General features: G+C 39.9%; 1 protein-coding gene across 1 annotated transcript in view; it reads right to left on the bottom strand.

The window, feature by feature from the left end:
• MXRA5 (matrix remodeling associated 5) overlaps positions 1-19,701 on the bottom strand; it is a 49,344-nt gene extending 29,643 nt beyond the window's left edge. Inside the window, exon 1 of the mRNA XM_072137864.1 lies at positions 19,318-19,701. The gene's annotated coding sequence lies outside the window, so the exon portion shown is untranslated. The remainder of the gene's footprint in view (positions 1-19,317) is intronic.
• Positions 19,702-20,371: the final 670 nt, after the last annotated feature.

Below are 20,371 nucleotides of genomic sequence, written 5' to 3'. Positions count from 1 at the left end.
CCGAACCGGATTTCAAAACCAAGGAGAACCAACTACAACTAACAATTGAAAAATACCAATATCATTTAAAAGAGAGGAAACATACCCAATTCCTTCGTGACCTCCAAGACTTTAGGGACAATAAGGTCTACTCATGGGTTTTTCATAAGAGGCATACAGACACTGAGGCCTCCTCATCTGAAACTGACAATTCGGATGTGGACTCTTCTAATAGACAATCAAAAAATAGAAGAGGTAGAGGACGAGGCAGAGGGAATCCAAGAAGCAGAGGAGCTAAGACAGATTTTTTAGATCAGCCTTACCAGACGAGGGCAAGAAGCAGGCCGCCCCCCCCATCTCAGACCATGGGTCCCAAATAATTAATCTCTCGAGTAAAACGCTATCTACAGCAGAGGTACAGATACTGTCTAAGGGACTTAATTTTGTTCCTACAAACAAACCAGACACTTTCGAGATTATAAAAGATCTACATTTATTTATCAGGAAGCTCAAGTGGAGGAAACACTTCATTAAAAGTGATAAAAAAATGTGTAGAGAATTGGGGATCCCAAGTGATCTATTACAGGATGTTAGACTGCTGTATGGTCTTGAGGATTCTTGTCCCTCAATAGAGGGCAAAGGTCCATTCACTGACCTACGACCCAATAGCATAAGGTCCCCCCCTTTTTCTGAGATCTCTCCGATTGACGTTTTCCTGAGGGATGTCATTAATGAAATCAACATGATGCAAACTGATTTTGTGCCATTTAACTGCTCACGGTCTGAAACTGAGGCCTTAAGGGAACTGGAAAAGGATACCAGTTTAACCATTAAACCCTCAGACAAAGGGGGGAATGTGGTTGTCATGGACTCTGATATCTACAAAAAAATGTGTTTGGACCTTCTAAGTGATAGGCGATCATATGAAATTCTTGACACAAACCCTACGTCCCAATACCGGGGTGAATTGGGAATTATACTTCGGGAAGCCTTCAACCAGGGGGTAATCGACACAAATGAATTGAAATTTTTAGAACCAACAGCTCCCATGATTGCCACATTCTATGGGCTCCCTAAGGTCCATAAGGGGTTGGAGCCATTAAAGGGGAGACCAATTGTGTCTGGTACCAATAATATCACCCAAAATCTGGGAGTGTACCTAGACAAAGTCCTGAGACCGTATGTTGAATCCCTACCATCATACTTAAGGGATTCTATGGATCTTTTAAGAAAATTGGAGGGTGTTGTGCTGGATGAGGGTTGTTTTCTCGCCTCTATTGATGTTGAAGCTCTATATTCCTCGATTCCTCACAACAGAGGTCTCGAAGCAGTGTCACACTTTTTGAGTACAAGAGGGATACAGTATAGGCAGCATAATGACTTTATTATCAAATCCTTGCAGTTTTGTCTTACACACAACTACTTCTTGTTCAATGGCAAGTACTACCACCAGCTCAGGGGCACGGCAATGGGTTGGCCGTGTGCGCCAACCTACGCCAACTTGCTCCTGGGCTGGTGGGAGGACACCATGGTCTTTACACCAGAAACTGACCCCTACCAGGGGCATCTGGAATTATGGCTACGCTTTATTGACGACATAATGATTGTATGGAATGGCTCTAAATCAGCATTTTCTGACTTTGTGGAACATCTGAACTGTAATGATATTGGCCTCAAATTTACCTATGAGATCAGTGGCGAAAAACTAGCCTTCCTGGATATACTCCTTACGAAAGGACCCGATGGTCTAGTACAGACAGAGGTTTTCAGAAAGGCTACCGCCACTAATTCACTATTAAGATGGGAGAGTAGCCATCCAACTCCCTTAAAAAGAGGAATACCGCGGGGTCAATACCTTCGACTACGGAGGAATTGCTCTGATAAACGCACATTTCTAAAGCAGGCAGATGATCTCAGAGAAAGATTCTTGGAGAAAGGGTATCCTGATAAAATTCTGAGAAGTGCATTTCACAATGCACTAAAAGAAGACAGGAGAAATCTTTTACTCCCAAGGACTAATGAACATGGTGGTGATAACGTGGTGAGATTCATCACCACGTTTAATAAGGGTTCTGATAATGTAAGGCAAATCTTATCTAAACATTGGTCGACCCTGCTGATGGATACGGACATAGCTGATGTCTTGACTCCACTTCCCTCCATCACGTACCGTAAAGGGAGATCCCTGAGAGACCGTTTAGTGCACAGTCACTTTGCCACAAGTTCCAGAAACACCTGGTTGGACACTAGTAAACCTAATGGTTCCTACAAATGCAGTGGCTGCATAGCCTGCCCCCATATTCTTGTAATAAAGAAATTTGTGGCGAATGTGACTGGAGAGGAAATCCAAATTAATTCCTTCATTAACTGCAGAACCAAGGGAGTGATCTATCGGGCTGTATGTATATGTGGAATTGAGTACATTGGGAAAACCTTTCGAGAATTCCGCAGACGAGTAGGTGAGCACTTGGCTGACATTAAACATTCAAGAGATACTCCCTTAGCCAGACATGTCCATGAATGCCACCAGGGTTCTAGTGATGCATTTAAATTTCATGGCTTCATCCAAGTACCCCGAAATGCTAGAGGGGGAGATTGGAACAAAAAAATTTTACAAATAGAGACCCGTTGGATTTATAGACTAGCCACGGTGGCCCCCAGTGGGCTTAATGAAACCCTAAGCTTCGTATCCTTTATTGATGGTTGATTTCCTCCTCTGTTTACATATATATAAAAATATAAGAATTCACCTTTGTACAGTTGTAAAAAATTTTTCTTTGTCTTGTTTGTGATCCCTTCTGAGTAATACCTTGTTGTCTTTTCTCCTCAAGTCATTTTTCATCTACGATTGTTTTTATAATTAATTATTTGAATAATTTATATTCGAATGCTTGATTAAATCTTGTCCTCAGATTAGGACTTTCAACACTGCCGGAAATATCATTTTAAGTACCGTTTAGTACAATGTGTTCATACGTACCGCTTAGTGAGCCTTTTCTCTAAACTATTAGATGTATATACATTTCAATAAGTTTTCTTTGCTCACCACTGATTTAGTGATACAGTATTTCACACTGCCGTGACTATGCAATGTTGATCGGGTTGATGGACTAGATTCTTATTCCTAACCTGATGTTACGGCACTTGGCGCCGCCTCCCCGGGGTCATGTGACTGATCGCGTGACTAGTCACGTGATCGGCATGTACCGGAAGTGAGCGGTCGCACGGCGTGCTCTAGCCGGCTGATTTAAAAACAGCTGAGCAGGCGCAGTAAAATGCTGCACACGCCAACCGCCTGATGCTTCACTAAGCTGGGCGATTTGGAGACCTTCTGGAATCATTGCCTGGGCTCCATTGCTATGACCTTTCAATAGTCACTTATACCTGCGACACATTTATCCCCTGATGAATCCGAGTAACTGCGGAAGAAACACGTCGGGATTATCATTTTTTGACTTCAAGACCATCTGAGAACACCTGTCTTCTATAGCAAGGGCAAGATGTCAGGGACAGCTGTGGACCGTCCTTGTTAGGACGGGAGTTATTGGACGATATTTAGGTGATACTTCAGTATGCGAGGGATACGTAGGATACCCAGGCTGATCTATGTCTTACAGGAATCGATGGCATGATCTTTTCAACCCAGGATTGGTAAGAACATTCCTTTCCTCACCTTTCGCATATTGTTATTATTGCTACTATTGCTGTAAGTACACACCGATATTTTGTCCTTCCTTTTTATGTGCACTGACTACATGATAGCTGCTATACCTGCAACTGCTATGGTCCATTGACCTTTGGTGTTTATATTTGTAACCGCATACCCTGGCACATATACTATGTACAGCCCTGCTTGCGTGTATGATTGATTAGAAGCTATGGTGGTCATCTGGATGGACCGTATATGATTTGTTTGACATTTCACAGTGACCATGAGGTTTGGTGCATCGCTATTTGTGACAATAGTGGTTTTTATATATTTTGAATTAAATGTTAAGTTTTAGATAGTTTTCACCTTCTGTTATACCATTGAATTCTATAGGTGTTGGTACAGCTCCCTTGGAAACACTTATGTGGATCCGACCATCAGAATAGGGCTTGTGCAATAGCGTGAACCTATAACACAAAGCATTTAGCTCACATTTGTAGTTTATTTCTCCACATATATTTACATTTCTGCATCCACCAAATACACAACGCTGTAATGGAGGGTTGTGAATAGTAATGTATGGTATTTAAGACTAGTTCTAATTGCACAAGAGCTTTATATAAAATATTTCTCTAGATAAGACCTGTATCAATATTACATGAACCCTTTTTCAAATTTAGATTGATATATTACAGATATAAAACTGCTAGAACAGCAGGTAGATCAGTTAAACAGCTGGTGGCTGGACTGCACTCCAAAGAGTTTACTGATTTCCACCATTTGACTGCCATGGAAATGTAGTTTTTGCTGCTGTGTATCTCCATAGCTGCTGTCCTTTAGATAGCCTCAGATTGGTGGTGGCAGCTTAGTAGAAGTAGAACATGGACAGTGCAGGCCAACAGAAACACTAAATGTGATCTTGTGTAGACAATAGTAAAGATGGAAAGAAGGTTACAGATAGGAAGAAGGAAATACTACAAAAAGTATAAAAAGGTAATCCAAAGAAACCAAAAATGATGAGGAACTCAACCAAGCATAAAATGATCCTCTCGGTCGCTCACGATCTGATGTAATTATGGGCTCCTAATAAGAAGGGACTCCAAGAAGGAGCTGATTTTGGAACCCTTAAGAAAATATCCTTTTAAACCTTTTTGGTAATGGGACGTGCACTTACATCCTGTATACACAGAGGGTGTCATACTTTTTGGAACAGAGATGACGCCATGAATCTGGATCAGAACAAATAGTAATGGAATGTACAAATAGACCTAATTTAGTTTATTCTAAACGGTTGACTAACAAAACAAGTCTAGACAAAAAAAGAATTAACCATTGCTTTGATGCTGTTGCTTTGATGCTGATGGAGTTATATAACGGAAATGCACATCATAGTAAGAAGTCTCAGTAAAGGCAGAGCAGAGAGGATAAACTCTAAATGGCCACTGTACAACACTACCTTGTCCAATTAGGTCCAGAAATTAACCTGTATCCAGGATGGTAACAGGATCACAATGATGTCCATATATGTCCAGGGAAAATCGTAATGTATAGAAGTAGCTTTGAAGGTTGTATTTAAATGTCATGTAAGGAATCTTAAAGGATTCCATGGTTATGCTGTCCAATATTGTCAATGTCATGCAAGACTAGAACATCATTGTAAACTATATTCAACAGCTGATGTCACCAGCATGTGGCATGTGGCAATAAACACGGCCTACAAGACACATCCTAGTGTGACACATCTCCTCATTTGATCTTTTTCAGCATTATGCTGAATCTTCCAGAAAATAGAATAACATGAATAACATGTAAGTGGGCTTAAATGGGTGGGCTGTTCCCTTCCATAAAACTTTTGGTATATCCACATGATATCCATGATATCCCTCTGGAGTCCACACCTATAGTATTATACATACAACTATATTGTCTTTTTAGTGTCTTTTTATGGTGCCCACAGTGACAGGGGGCCACGTCACTTCCTCAGTCTGACACTAAGGAATGGAGGATGCACAGCATATATATATATATATATATATGATTTATCTATGCTGTATATGTGATGTGTATATGCTGTTTGTGTAGACGGTGTATGGTGTATATATACTGTATGTGTGTATATATGCTGTATGTTGGTATATGGCACTGTATGTGTGTTTGTATGTGTGATGTGTATAAGCTCTATCTTTGTGGGTGTATGTAAGAGTGTATAAATGTGTGTGTATGAGTGAAGAACTGTATGTTTATGTATATAGGTATATAAATGTTTGTGTTATGAGTATAGTATGTATAAGTGAGAAAGGGGCCCCATTCAGAAGTCTGCTATGGGGCCCTGCCTCTTCTAGTTATGCCACTGCCAATGGGCTACAATACAGTCATGTATTCATTTTCAGTACCTTGCTATACCTTCAGTATATTATTTGCTACTACATTACATTTTACATTGGTTTCTATATGATACAAAATTCGGTAAATTATAAGTTTTGTTGTTACTGAAAGACTATACGATTTCATTTCAATATAATTGTCTCTAATGTAGCAAAATCTAAAAACTACATGAGTACAGTAAATAATATTTGTGAATTAAAAGAAATAAAAATTCAATAAAAGTAAAGCATGTGGATAAGTTCCCTGTATTGTATAACGCACAGTTCGCTCCAGTGAAGTTCATCAACTGTTTTCCAGATGTATGGAATTAACTGGTTGAGTTCCAAAGAAAATAAATACGTATGTTTGCACCTCTGCTAGAGTCACATGAAAGTGTATATAGTGTCACCATGTTACATAATATCATTAGAGCTATGTGGCTGCCTCAGAGTTTGCACTTCTTCATGGCTCCACACTGCCAAATTCATATCCCAGCTTTGAAGATTCTGATATAGAGTACCCTTTCCCACAACGACTTTAGCCAATAGGAAAGAGTAACACAACCGGCTCTTTAATAACCAGGATCATATAGTTAACAGGGAAGAATGTTTTGGTTTCTCGTAAACTGTCTGCCAGATGGCCAACAGCGAGCTACTGTTTCCAGGAGGACTGTTTAGTCCAGTTGGTACACATTCTTCTGACAGCATCTGTTGTAGAGTTACTACATACCTGTCACAGAGGAAAGATGTTTCCATTCTACTTATTATAGATTTAAAAAGAAATGTTATGCTTTTATAGAATCAATGTGCTCAACAGACAACAACAACATAACGTCTTAAAAGGGAAAATAATCATTTAAGCTAGTACCCACACAGTCTGACCAAATGCTGAGTTGGCAATGTAAGACTATTTAGGGACACACCTCAATGACAATTGATCCAGCTCAGAAACAAGGAAACAGCATGGGGCACATTTATCAAAATACTTGCCTTTTTTATGTTTTTTTTTTAGCTTTTCAGCTGGTCAAATGTATCTAATTTGCAACGTTTTAAAACAAAAGTTGCAAAATGTCCCCAAAAGTCACATCTCTAAGCTAATTTGTACTTTTTGGAAAAATTTGCTTCTATTTTTCGCAAATCGCAAAAGTGCACATGGGATGTGCAAAGTTGCAGGAAACAAAAAAAAGTTAGATACATATGCCCCAAAGAGTTGTACTATACAATTCTTAAGAATTGCTTTTCCATTGACTAAATACAAGGATTACTCAACAGGGGTACTTGGAATCAAAAATTAAGAAACTGTTATGCGGAGTCAATATATCTTACAGTATATACTATTATATTCCCCTGTCAGTCTCAGAACCATATTCCTTTGTCAAAGGCTATGTCTATGGCTATGTCTGATCAGCCAAGGAGGAAACACGGATGATAACCTGAAGTGACAACAGTGGCAGTATAGTGGATGGGATTTAGGAAAGTCATATCCATATGATGCTGCCTAAGAAACCCACAGTATAATGTGATAATGGTGGGGATTTAGTGTCTGGAGCATGTGAATTACTGCAATATCTTTTACACCCACTTTCCCATCTGCAGGTTAATCAAGGCCAAAAGCTGCAGAAAAAAAACTTAGGACCGTTCCACACTTGCGAGTGTGATGCAATGAACTCGCATCACACTCGCAACGCATGCTGCCGGGAACGCACTGCCCGAACATTGCACCGAACGGGCCTTAGTTTCCATCTAGTGTTTTCTCGTGAAGTACATGAAGGCAAAATGAGGAATAACAAAGGAAAGGTAGACCTGGGTCCTGAAGAATTCTAGAAGGTCCTATAATAGGAGAGCAGAATGATATAACTAGAGATACAAAGGGATTTTTTATTGTTTTTCAAAATACAGATTTTTAGCCAGCATTGGATAAAAAATATATAGATACTATATGGTACTTATGCTTCACCATCTGAATCCACTACTGGTTTAAGCTCTACAGAAAATGCACTGAAATGGCACTAAAAACGTTTACTTAGGCTTTGGGCTGCTTTGCTACGCACTTTTTTTCAGACTGTGCCCTATCTTCTACAGGTAAAGGGCTTGCACAGGTATTTAAGTAGCAGGTGCATTGCGATTGTGTAACAAGCGACCCTTTTTTTGGCGCAGCTGTGCTGGCTTCCTTGCGACACAATTTAGGGGGCTTGATGTCTGACGATCTGACTGATTCGGACTGAGCGCGGGATTTAACTTTCAGATTGTGTCACAAGCACAAGCACTTACATGCACCAGTAAAAAGGTGGTGAACTCCATCAGACATGAGCAGGGAAACGGCACATTCATGATATAGGGCGCACAATCTTAGTGAATCGCGGCAGAATGCATCATCAACGGACAATTCACTGTGAGCTCCGGGGACGGGGTAAATGTAAAAAGTAAATGTGCCCCATGTGTGTCTCCAGCCTAAAGGTTTGAGGTCCTGTTACAACTATTGCAATTTGGCTCTGGACTTGTGGTACTAACAGATAAAATAACAACAGTGTTTACATGCAGTACAGAAAAGTGAAGTGATATTATGTTCACATGCCAAATTCCAGCAGTGTTAAAATCAGCACCAAATCCCAGTAAAGTAGAATAACAAAAACAGGACATTTTTATCCTCATCCCAAATGGTCAGATACATAAGTACTTTTCCAGAGCCCCTTTTATCTAGATCATGGGTGTCTAGTAAAACAGAGCTCTACCAGCTGAGGCGACAAAAAGTGCCTCAGCTTTAAATATCAGCATCCTGAAATATCCCTTGTTAGAAATGTAGAAAATCCTTCTAATTTACTGTTTAAATAAAAGCTATGGTTGGGAAACAACCAACCCTAAGATCCACTGCTTTTAGAAAATGAGAAAGGAACCCAACATTTTCTAATGTCATCCTACATCTGGGCAATAACTGATGGTATGATTTGGGGGATGTCAGGCTTCAGGCATTTGCTTGTAAATAATGTCTTTAAACTTTGGTATTTAGGGTTTACTCTCTTAAGATTATTTCCCTGTAAATGATCCACAGCTATAAATATGAGGATTCTCACAGCTTACAGGCCTACAATACTCCGGGCAATTTGTGATTATCTAATATGACAAATCCTGGCATGGGTAATATTCTCAGTTCTGGGAATCAAGATCCTTTTAGCCTTTAGAAGCTTGGTGAAATAATTCAGGATATGAAAGCATATGTATGTGACTGAATCAGTTGCCAGGCCAACTACTAAATTATTTCAGATAATATCCAGATAATGAAATTCTGAAAGATCACCAATATACAGTATATGGTTGCTCACAACCTCATATTTTTCTGTTTTTTTCACCATATTTTCTATTAAATGCTCATTGTACAAAAAGTCAGTTTTCAGCTTTTGTCTTGAGTGTCACCTTTATTGCTGTAAGAACAGCTTTCCCAGCAGGAACTCCTAGCAGGTTTATTACAGCTAGCCAGTACTAGTTGTTTCTTTACAGTTTTGAAACTTTAGAATATAAGCTGTGGTGAATATTTAGTTATGGTAGCTTCTTATTGTACATCTGAATCCTTGGTCCTGTGCTCAACTGTCAGAACCGAGTGACTACTCTGTGAAAGGTATGAATAGACCTGAACCACAATATTTGGGTTCATGCCAAACATTGGGGGTCCCCAAACCTGGACTTCAACAAGAAGTTGGGGTTCGGCATTTGGCTCACCTCTGCATGCTTTGGTGGCGACATTTATATGGTTAATGGTTTTTGCAGTGTGTTCTGGTTCTGGTAGCCAAACTGAACATTTGTCTCAAATTTGGCAAGACCGCACAACCCCAACCCTCCTGGGTCCACGCATCACTATTCTTTAACTAGGAAGTTAGTGTTGACAACTAAATTGTTTATCAACATGTGAATGTGTACAAATGTTTTTTATCTATAAGCTCTAAAAGGCAGAGTAAGCATCAACATTTTATGGATATACAGTTTTAACTTAACTCAATGTTTTGTTGAATTGAAAACTTAATGGATAGTCTTACTGTATGAATAACAACCTTCCCTGCAATGACTTCACATACACACTAGGACCACCCACTGGACTATTTAACCCTGAATAAGTAGATATTTAAAAAGGAAAATGATAAGTTAGATTTATACAGGGGGTTCATTCACATGGACGTATGAGGGACGTATGTATGGCTGCTAGGTTGCGGCCATACATACATCCCCCATAGACAGCAATAGGCGCACTATCTTTCCCAGTGTGCATGACCGTATATCTCTATGGAGAGGGGAGGGGGGTCACCTTTTTCTCTGTTTGCAAACAGAAGATTTTTTCTCCCTCAAATTGCGTTGGGCAGACAGATCTATCAGAAAGCTGATGAGATCATCATTAAAGTCAACTTTATCCTCCTTCTGGAGCAGATTCCTGCTAAGGCCATGCACCAAATTTATGATAATGTCTACACCTTGGCACAAGCTTTTCCAGGGTATCGAGATGAGTGTGTAAAATGATGGTTTTGACACATGCCACCTATCCTTGTCGTCCCTTGTATACTGCACCTAAGCTGAGTCATTCTGAGAATAGATAGTAAACAGATCCAATAGCTAAACTGCTCCAGCGCCCTCTATAGGTCTTCAGCTGTCACATCCAGACATCCCCTTCTTCAGCTACGATTATTTGTGCAGCTGTAATGTTGTGCACTGTCAAGAACGCGGTGACAGGACTGAAATGAAGCCCAAAGGCCGTTTGCTGTCTATTCATGGTGTGTGGTCAATGACAGGTTAAACCAACTGTGATGGCTTCAGCCAGTGTCGCTATGTCACAGCTTTTAGCACTTTTATAAAAAACTTGCTGCTGCATATTTGACTTCCTAATGAACGTATAAGTGGTAAACTCAGCATCTGAGAGACAGCAGACATGGAGATTGTTTATGTACATGTGTATGACAAGCTGTATGGATCTGGTACCCAAATATGGATTTGCATAATTTGCATACTGTGTATTTTAACACATGTTGTGAATGGGAATTGTTTAAATCCCATACACTATGCTGAGGCTGACAATATTATTTCCGCTAACCTCTGTCATTTCACACCGCATCTTTGCGGATTATGGGTCTTTTTACATAATTGGGTCAATTTGAGGTGTTTTGTACAGTTTCTTCAAATGGAAAATATCCAATATGCCAGTAATGTGTAAATAGACCCTAATGTTAGAACATAGAGAATGTATCCAGTGGTTGCCATTGTCATAGTTGGACCCCAGTTATTGATGTTAATATTTTACGCAAGTTTACCATGGGGGAGATATTTGAAACTGTATTTTCTGCCCATAGTAACCAATCACAACTCTCATTTCAAATTTTGCAAGTCACATTGAGAGCCATGTAGTCCATAGGATTCTAGGTTCACCTCTGTGGGCAGCCTAAAATTAGACAGGTTCCTGTAACACAATGAGAAGTTAGAAGCTCACAGATCAGTCTTCCTGACATATAGTAAGGGAAATAGAGATGGGGAGAATAACAGTGAAATCCAAGCTAGGATCTATAGGAAGGAAGAGAAAGTAGGTGATTTTTTTTAAATTGAAGATCTAGACTTTGTAAGAGATGTTTCACACTATCCTTGATCAGAACAATGTGCAGAGTACTTTCCTTGCATCATATTGATATACGATGCATGGAGTCCCTTCTTCCCTACTAAACAGCAGTGCTGATACTGTACAAGTTACACTACCGAACTGCTGTTAGCTGGGAAGCATATATCAATATATTGCAAGGATAGTGTCAAATAGCCCTAATGTAAATGAAAGATTGCATTACAAAAAGTAATAGGTGTATGTCTAAAATAAGTCACATACAGTCAGCTTAAGAGATCTTCTTTAATATGTATTGGTAAGGTCGTAAACATTCTGGAAGTGTTGTGTTGGTGTTAAAATACAGTATGTGCAACATTGAGCTAAGATGGGATTTGTGTTGGGATATGTGGAGGACCTACCAACCACAGAGGCAGACAAAACAGTTAACTTATAGCCCAACACTGGCTGGACCAGGTCTGTGCGACCAGGTCAGAATTTATTGATAACGCCATTGGTTAATCCTGTTGGAGAAAGAGATCTTTCACAAACGTGGGGCCTCGAAGAAATTGAAAGAAAAAAATTAGGTTTCCATGGATAGACTCTGGCTTAGCTACTGGCTTGGTCTCATATGATTTTACATAGGAAGCCTAGGCTGGCCTTCATTGCATCGTGGAGTCCATTTTAATTCTGGGGTGCCCAGAATTTTTGGGAGCCTGTGGAATACTCTGTTACCCTCCCATGCACCTGATCTTTATTGATATGTGTATATTGAGGATCGCTGTGGACAATGGACAATGGACATACAGGTGGTCCCCTACTTAAGGACACCCGACCTACAGACGACCCCTAGTTACAGACGGACCCCTCTGCCCACTGTGACCTCTGGTAAAGCTCTCTGGATGCTTTAATATAGTCCCAGACTGCAATGATCAGCTGTAAAGTGTCTATAATAAAGCTTTATTGACAATACTTGGCCAAATTACAGCAAAAATTTTGGAACTCCAATTGTCACTGGGACAAAAGAAAAAATTTGTCTAGAACTTCAATTATAAAATATACAGTTTCGACTTACATACAAATTCAACTTAAGAACAAACCTCCGGACCCTATCTTGTATGTTACCCTGGGACTGCCTGTATTGATCTGTTTTGGATATGATCTCTGTTGGGTTTGGGGTTCTTGTGTTTTTGAATGTTTGTTTAGTCTAGTTTATAAAAATAAAGATGGGACAAAAACATTTGGTCTGACTAAGCAACAGTCTGAAGTTTCATTAAAAAATATCATGCAATGTGTATTGTGGCAAATTTTTTATGCCACCAAATCCAATTTACTATACATAGTAAAAGTTACTTATCATTAGACCAGCTCCTTGCAGCTGTTCTAGGTTTATTTTTGGAGATCAAAATATAGAACAAAAGAGCTAAAAATGTCACTAAAAATATACTTTATTATAATGCCAATGCACAAAAATATGTTATACAAATGTATACCATATAGCAGTGATGGCAAACCTTTTGGAGACAGAGTGCCCAAGCTACAACCAAAACCCACTTATATGTTGCAAAGTGCCAGCATGACAAGTTAAGCAGTAACTTATTGATCCCTGCTGTATGACAGGTTTTAATCGTATTGACGTCCTGAGTTCACCAATACAATTGATAGATGATGAAGAAATTTGGATTGTAGCTTCCCTCTTGGGTCCCCTGAAGAGGAAGAATCAGGGGGCCCAGAGCAGGAGCTCCAATGACAATCCATCTCTATCCACACCTTCCCGCTCCTCCTGTAGTCCTGGCAGCCAAGGACGTCACTTTAAAATAGTGCTGAGCATGGCACGTCCTGGGCTGTATTGTATAACAGGAGAAAGCCTTGAGTCCTAGCTGGCAAAATCTGTGTTGGGCTGAAGGCCTGGGTGCCCACAGAAAGGGCTCTGAGTGCCACCTCTGGCACCCGTGCCATAGGTTCGCCACCACTGCCATATAGGATAGGAGAATCAAAGCAAGGGGAAAAACAAGTGGCCTTAGATGGAATAGGGCCCCCACAGAGTACATAAACCCCCCTTAATGTGTCCAGTGATCAGAAAATACCCAGTAACAATAAGTAAAAATTCAATCCAAAGTATAGAACAATCAAGGGTAAAGTGACAATAAAAAAGCAGAGGAAAACAAATGATAAATAACCCCAACGGGGGTTTGCCTAATTTATAATTAGGCAAACTTCTTGCTACAGTTCTATGTCTTTGGAGCTCTGCTCTCCATGAGATTCATTAAAGTGGCTTTGGCCCTTTAATAAATGTTCATTTGCTCTTATTGCTGTATGGGATTTTTTTTTTAAAAAAAAGCCCAAAATGCATAAGTCCCAGCACATACAGCGCAAGGGAATAGAGTAGTTATGAGACTTTTTACTTTTCGCAATTCAGAAATCTGGCTTTGCACGACATTCTACTGTACTAGTTCTGTGTTTACTATAGATGAATGAAAAGGCGGAAATAGTCCTGTAAGACTTTTCAACAGTGAAAATTAAAAAAAAAAAACTCAGTGCAACTTTTTGATACCTTTTTACATTAAAAAAATGTACACTTTTAAAGCACCAGTGACATTTGTACATCTTTCGGGCTACCAGGGACCTTCTCATCTCTATTTATTGGAGTAATACAGAACAGATTTGGGTTGGTGTGGAACTGATTAGTATATTATTATTTTTCCAAGTTTGGCAATGGCGTTTCATGAAGAATTAGTGCCTGCCACTGTCTGACTCATCAGGATGACCCCCCATGCTGTTTTCTTCATTCATTATGGGAAGGTTCAGCAGTAATGGAGCTTATGTCAGGGATCATTGCTCCATCCAGTCAATAACATCTTTATTTCACTGAAGACCAGTCAAGGACAGCTCACACCAAGCCAAACTTAGGATAAAATTCAATGATTTCAGCCTTTTTTAAGGCAAGTGAAAGGAATTCTTATGCTCCGCACTTTGGGTGGTGGGGGGTTGCATGAATCCCTACAGACGATCATATGAAATGTTTCGCTAGTTGTCAATCTGTCCACATTTCTTCACTTCACTAAATACATTGTATAACATTTCATATTCCTTTCTGTATCAAGAAAAAGAGTTCCCAGGTGTCAGAAAAGTGGTTGAAATATAAACATACCACAGGAAGGACCTCATTGGATGGACATTGGAAAGCAATTACAGGTGTCATCTAACCTGAACCTAAAGAGTCCTTCTTTTTCACCATGAGTAGGCAGTGGGTTGACTCATAAGGAATAGGCAAAGATAAATGATTATCCCTCAAATAAATGACCGTCACTGCAAAGTATGGATGGAGTGGGGACAATTTTTATAGAGGTTCTTCACTCTAGATCATAGAGAGGGGGTCATCCTTTCCTATGATTTCTATAGTGGATATAGAAAGGGTCTCTCTCCATGAGACAAGTCCTTAAATGGAGTGCAAAATAACTTTCACTTCTGGAGGGACTCCCTATATCTCACTACCTATTTTTCATATATTATCTACATATACACTCACCGGCCACTTTATTAGGTACACCATGCTAGTAACGGGTTGGACCCCCTTTTGCCTTCAGAACTGCCTCAATTCTTCGTGGCATAGATTCAACAAGGTGCTGGAAGCATTCCTCAGAGATTTTGGTCCATATTGACATGATGGCATCACACAGTTGCTGCAGATTTGTCGGCTGCACATCCATGATGCGAATCTCCCGTTCCACCTCATCCCAAAGATGCTCTATTGGACTGAGATCTGGTGACTGTGGAGGCCATTTGAGTACAGTAAACTCATTGTCATGTTCAAGAAACCAGTCTGAGATGATTCCAGCTTTATGACATGGCGCATTATCCTGCTGAAAGTAGCCATCAGATGTTGGGTACATTGTGGTCATAAAGGGATGGACATGGTCAGCAACAATACTCAGATAGGCTGTGGCGTTGCAACAATGCTCAATTCTTACCAAGGGGCCCAAAGAGTGCCAAGAAAATATTCCCCACACCATGACACCACCACCACCAGCCTGAACCGTTGATACAAGGCAGGATGGATCCATGCTTTCATGTTGTTGACGCCAAATTCTGACCCTACCATCCGAATGTCACAGCAGAAATCGAGACTCATCAGACCAGCTGAAAGGAGTAGCACCCGGTGTGGTCTTCTGCTGCTGTAGCCCATCTGCCTCAAAGTTCGACGTACTGTGCGTTCAGAGATGCTCTTCTGCCTACCTTGGTTGTAATGGGTGGCGATTTGAGTCACTGTTGCCTTTCTATCAGCTCGAACCAGTCTGCCCATTGTCCTCTGACCTCTGGAATCAACAAGGCATTTCTGCCCACAGAACTGCTGCTCACTGGATGTTTTTTCTTTTTTGGACCATTCTCTGTAAACCCTAGAGATGGTTGTGCGTGAAAATCCCAGTAGATCAGCAGTTTCTGAAATACTCAGACCAGCCCTTCTGGCACCAACAACCATGCCACGTTCAAAGGCACTCAAATCACCTTTCTTCCCCATACTGATGCTCGGTTTGAACTGCAGGAGATTGTCTTGACCATGTCTACATGCCTAAATGCACTGAGTTGCCGCCATGTGATCGGCTGATTAGAAATTAAGTGTTAACGAGCAGTTGGACAGGTGTACCTAATAAAGTGGCCGGTGAGTGTATAACTTCTATGGTTCATTTTATTAGATTGCACTGGTAAAATTGGTGGTGGCAAAATTGCCTGTGTTTAGCAATGAGTGTATCCGAGAAAAGTTTGGGTCCAGGTTTTGTACCCAAAGCCCCACCAGTATCACCCTCAATCAATATTGACTTTAAATCCTAGCAGTGTGCATGGTGCCGGCATTTTAAGGGGGATCATCATGGGTGTTATAGACTGGGGGCTCTTTGTTCCGCCAATCATAGGTTTTATTGCGTGAAGGGGAGTTAGTTTAGCAGAACCCAGACCTGAACCTGAGCTTCTTAAGTACAGGTCCTGGTTCAGGGATTCAAACCTGTAAAGTTCAGAATTGACCCCATCTTTGAGGTTTGGGTCCACTCAACACTTCCTGTGTTTTATCATGAAAAAATATGCTCTTTTACTGCATCGAAGAGGCTTTTTTTCCAAGTGTGTTCCAATGTCCATTTTCACCTGCCTCTATTTTTTAGCAGTCTTTCACATAGATCAAATTTGAATTCAAACATTTTTTCAGCTTGAATGTGTAAGCTTTCCTCGATCTTCTTAAATATCAATCATGATGTAGTGTTTTACATCCGTGATTGTGAGACAATATAGGAGTGGGGACTACGAAGAGATAAGGTATATTTTGTTGTAAATAAGGAAAAATAATGGAAAAAAGGCTGATCTATCAAGTCCAACCCATAAAACATTGTTGATCCAGAAGATGACAAAAAATAAATCCTAAAAGGCTTATGTCAGCTAGCCCAATGAAGGTAAAGATTCCTTTCTGGTCTCAATATGGCAAGAATGGAAAAATCAGCACTATTTCTGTGTTTTTGACATATCAAGTCTATCAAATGTGTTTATTCCTTGTGCTGTCAAATAAACAATTGAGAGCAACATTGACAGAAATCATTGAATGGGTTTTTTTAAAAAACGCATACGTTTTGACCAGTTTAAATTAAGATAATTGGAAAGACCTGTCAAAAACTGATGCGTTTTTAGCGGACTGCTTAACAACAGACCTAAAACTAAGGGTGTTAGCACTTTGATTCCATTTACAGATGGAATCAAAGTGCATGGTGGCTTGCCATGGCTTATTACATATGCGTTTTATATGCGTACGCATGCGGATGGTAATCAGCACCCGGTATCTTGCATTTAGATGATATAACACACAGGGTGCTGATTGCTGATCGCATCCGTTTGCATACAAACGCATATACGATCGGCCGTGGCACGACACTGTGCGCTTTGGTTCCGGAATCAAAGCATAACGGGTGACAGCACCTTGACAGTGCTGAGGCATCTGCTCGCTTTTTTAGAAAAATTTTAATTTTATACATATCTCATGACTCATAAGGGGTGGGGGAGGTAATTTTTGGAATATCACTTAACTTCAATTTAACCTAACATTACTTTTTATAAAGAAATACGGATTTAGAAATGTGATATCATTCTTAAACTTGTTGTAAAACTGCGATTGCAGCCACACAGGGAGACCTTGCACAGGCAGCTTCAAGAATGGGAGGTCTGGTCACCTTGCCTATAGGTACTGTCACCCCTGTCCTGACACATTCAGGAGGCGTTTGATTTAATACAGCAGGAGGCGGAATTACTTGGCAAGAGTTTCCTGAAGTCTTCCAACTCAGTAAAATACAGCAACACATTGATATGCTGATGACTTAACCAGCTACATGAGCAGCAGAGGAAGTTTTTCCTCCTACTATCCCATTTTATTATCCTATCCCTCTTTCTGGCTGAAGTAGGGACACACCTGCCCCCTGCCTGCCATCTCCCTCACTGACACATGATTCCCATTAGCAAACTCTGCTACTTCACTGAGCTCTAATGAATACAGTTAACCCTTTCACTGACCTTTGTGAACGAGGCTGCCTCTCATAGGAAAAAGGAATGAAATGGAAAGAGAGATTTGTTTTAGTCTATGGAAGTTTCCATTCATAAATCTGTGTATCTGCTTTTTCTCTCCTAATATACATGTCTGGCATTCTTTCTCATACAGAATAAGATAATAATACAGTAGTTAAGATGATACATTGTCACACAGTCATTTTCCCGTTCCAGTGCTATGATGTATCCGAGTTGCTATAGTTATGGCGTGTAGTAGATTTACTATAATTTATGCACCTTTTTTTCCTTTTAGAGCTTCTCTAGTAACCGTGTTCCCCCAGGAGGTGTGTCAGGCATGTAAAGACTTCATCGATGTTAGGCTTCACTTCTGAGGCACAAATATACTGTATGTACGAATGTCATAGCAGTCACTATGGATGCCAAGCACCTACTGTAGCACCAAGTAACTATCACATTGATCCATTGTTCCTAAGTCTAGACCGGCTGGATTATGTGAAACACATGCCCTGCTGTATATCTACATGGAGGCAAAGGTAGACTGACATATTCAGACAAACTGAATAGATTCTTTGTATACACGCGTCTAATAAAAGCCTTAGATATGTCTGTATATCTGCAAATGTACTCAATGTATACACTAACCCCAAGTTTGGTGTAAATCCATCTTATTCCATTCATTTATGGAGAACGCATGCAACACTATGTATTACCTGCCATTAATCTCTGAGGTTAGACATGTATCGAGCAATTTGGCGCAATTTTCAAAATCTCTACTAGAGTTCATGCACATTTGCAGGTACAGCTACACCTAGGCTGCACTGTGGCCATTCTTAATCACTTCTTAATAATTATCATCTCAACTATAGCTCAATACCTACACTATACCAGATTATACAGATTATACAGATTCATCTTCCATAACAAATTTATATTCTGTGCACAAATATTGACCACCACCATAGTTATTAGGTGCTGGAACTATCTTCATATCTTACTGCATTTTCATTTCTGTTTCTAATTTATTCATAATTCTAACAATAGTAATAATAATAATAATATTTAATAAAATGATTATAAAACTAGTACTTAGGTAAAAGTAAAAGAAACATTTCAATAAACAATATTACTCATATAACATTAGTTTATTAGCGGCGTCATATCACTGCTAAAATAAAACATAATGTAAGTAAATTAAGTAATATTATTAATATTGGGGGTCCACATACCTGTCTGGTGGCAATATTGCAGTACTGTCACACTAGTCTGTCACAGTCCATCCTCCTGATAATAGAACCAGTAACTGGAAGGTTAGGAGGAAACTTCTGCACTACTTTTCTCTCCTTGTGATTTAGTGTGTTTAATCCTTTGTGCTTTGTCTAATGTTATTACTGTATCCAGTTGGAGGGAGCACACACATATGATAAGTATAAATTCATACACAAATCCATTGAATAGTTACAGAAACTGATGCAGAATATTCCAAATATTAGTCAAGTCTGGCACTTTAAGGAGAGGGAAGTCTGAAGCAGAATTTCATTTTGGAATCACAGAGCATCATCCATTTAGAAATATTGAGCAGTGATCCAAGATAGGGAACAGGCAAGGCTGGAAGCATGAACCTTAGACTAAGGACTCATTGCCTGCTCCCTCCTTCTTTTGTGGAGAGTGTTCAAGGAGGGGTGTGCAGCCTGTGCAGTCTGGTGGGCGGCTCTATGTCCAGACAGGACCTGGTGCAGAGTCAGGGGAAGCCTGGGGATGCTATCAGGAGGTTGCCTAAACTTCTCAGATGATGTAGGGGAAGACTGGCTGACAGAGAAATTCCCCAAAGCAAAGAGACAATCCTAGTGCAAACACACTGAGCCCATAGCAGTAGGTATAAGCAAACAGCAAATCCTAACATATGCATTACAACAGATCCATGTTACTTACAAGAAGTAATCTGATTTGCGAGTTGTTTGCTACATGTCTTATACAAATAAGATTTACACATTTCGTTCTTATTTAACTAATGCCGTGAAACTGGCCACTGAGTTTTCAAAAAAATCTATTAGACATGTTATCATATGTCATATATAAAGTGACATCTTATCGTCAGACATATCACATTATGGAGCAGAGGTTTTCAACTCGTCATTGTAATCTTCATCTGCTGCGGAACTTCTTCAGCCTGCAATGGTCCTGGCTGCTGGTCTTATTACTGCATATACAATTTTTTAAATCCGAGAGGACTTAGTAGTGGTGGCACAATCTTCTGAGCCTACACCTTTATAACCCACTACT

This window comes from Engystomops pustulosus, chromosome 2 (genome assembly GCF_040894005.1).
Source record: "Engystomops pustulosus chromosome 2, aEngPut4.maternal, whole genome shotgun sequence".
Taxonomy (NCBI): Eukaryota; Metazoa; Chordata; class Amphibia; order Anura; family Leptodactylidae; genus Engystomops; species Engystomops pustulosus.
The sequence above is the reverse complement of the archived record's forward strand: the minus strand, read 5'-3'. Positions and strand labels throughout refer to the sequence as shown.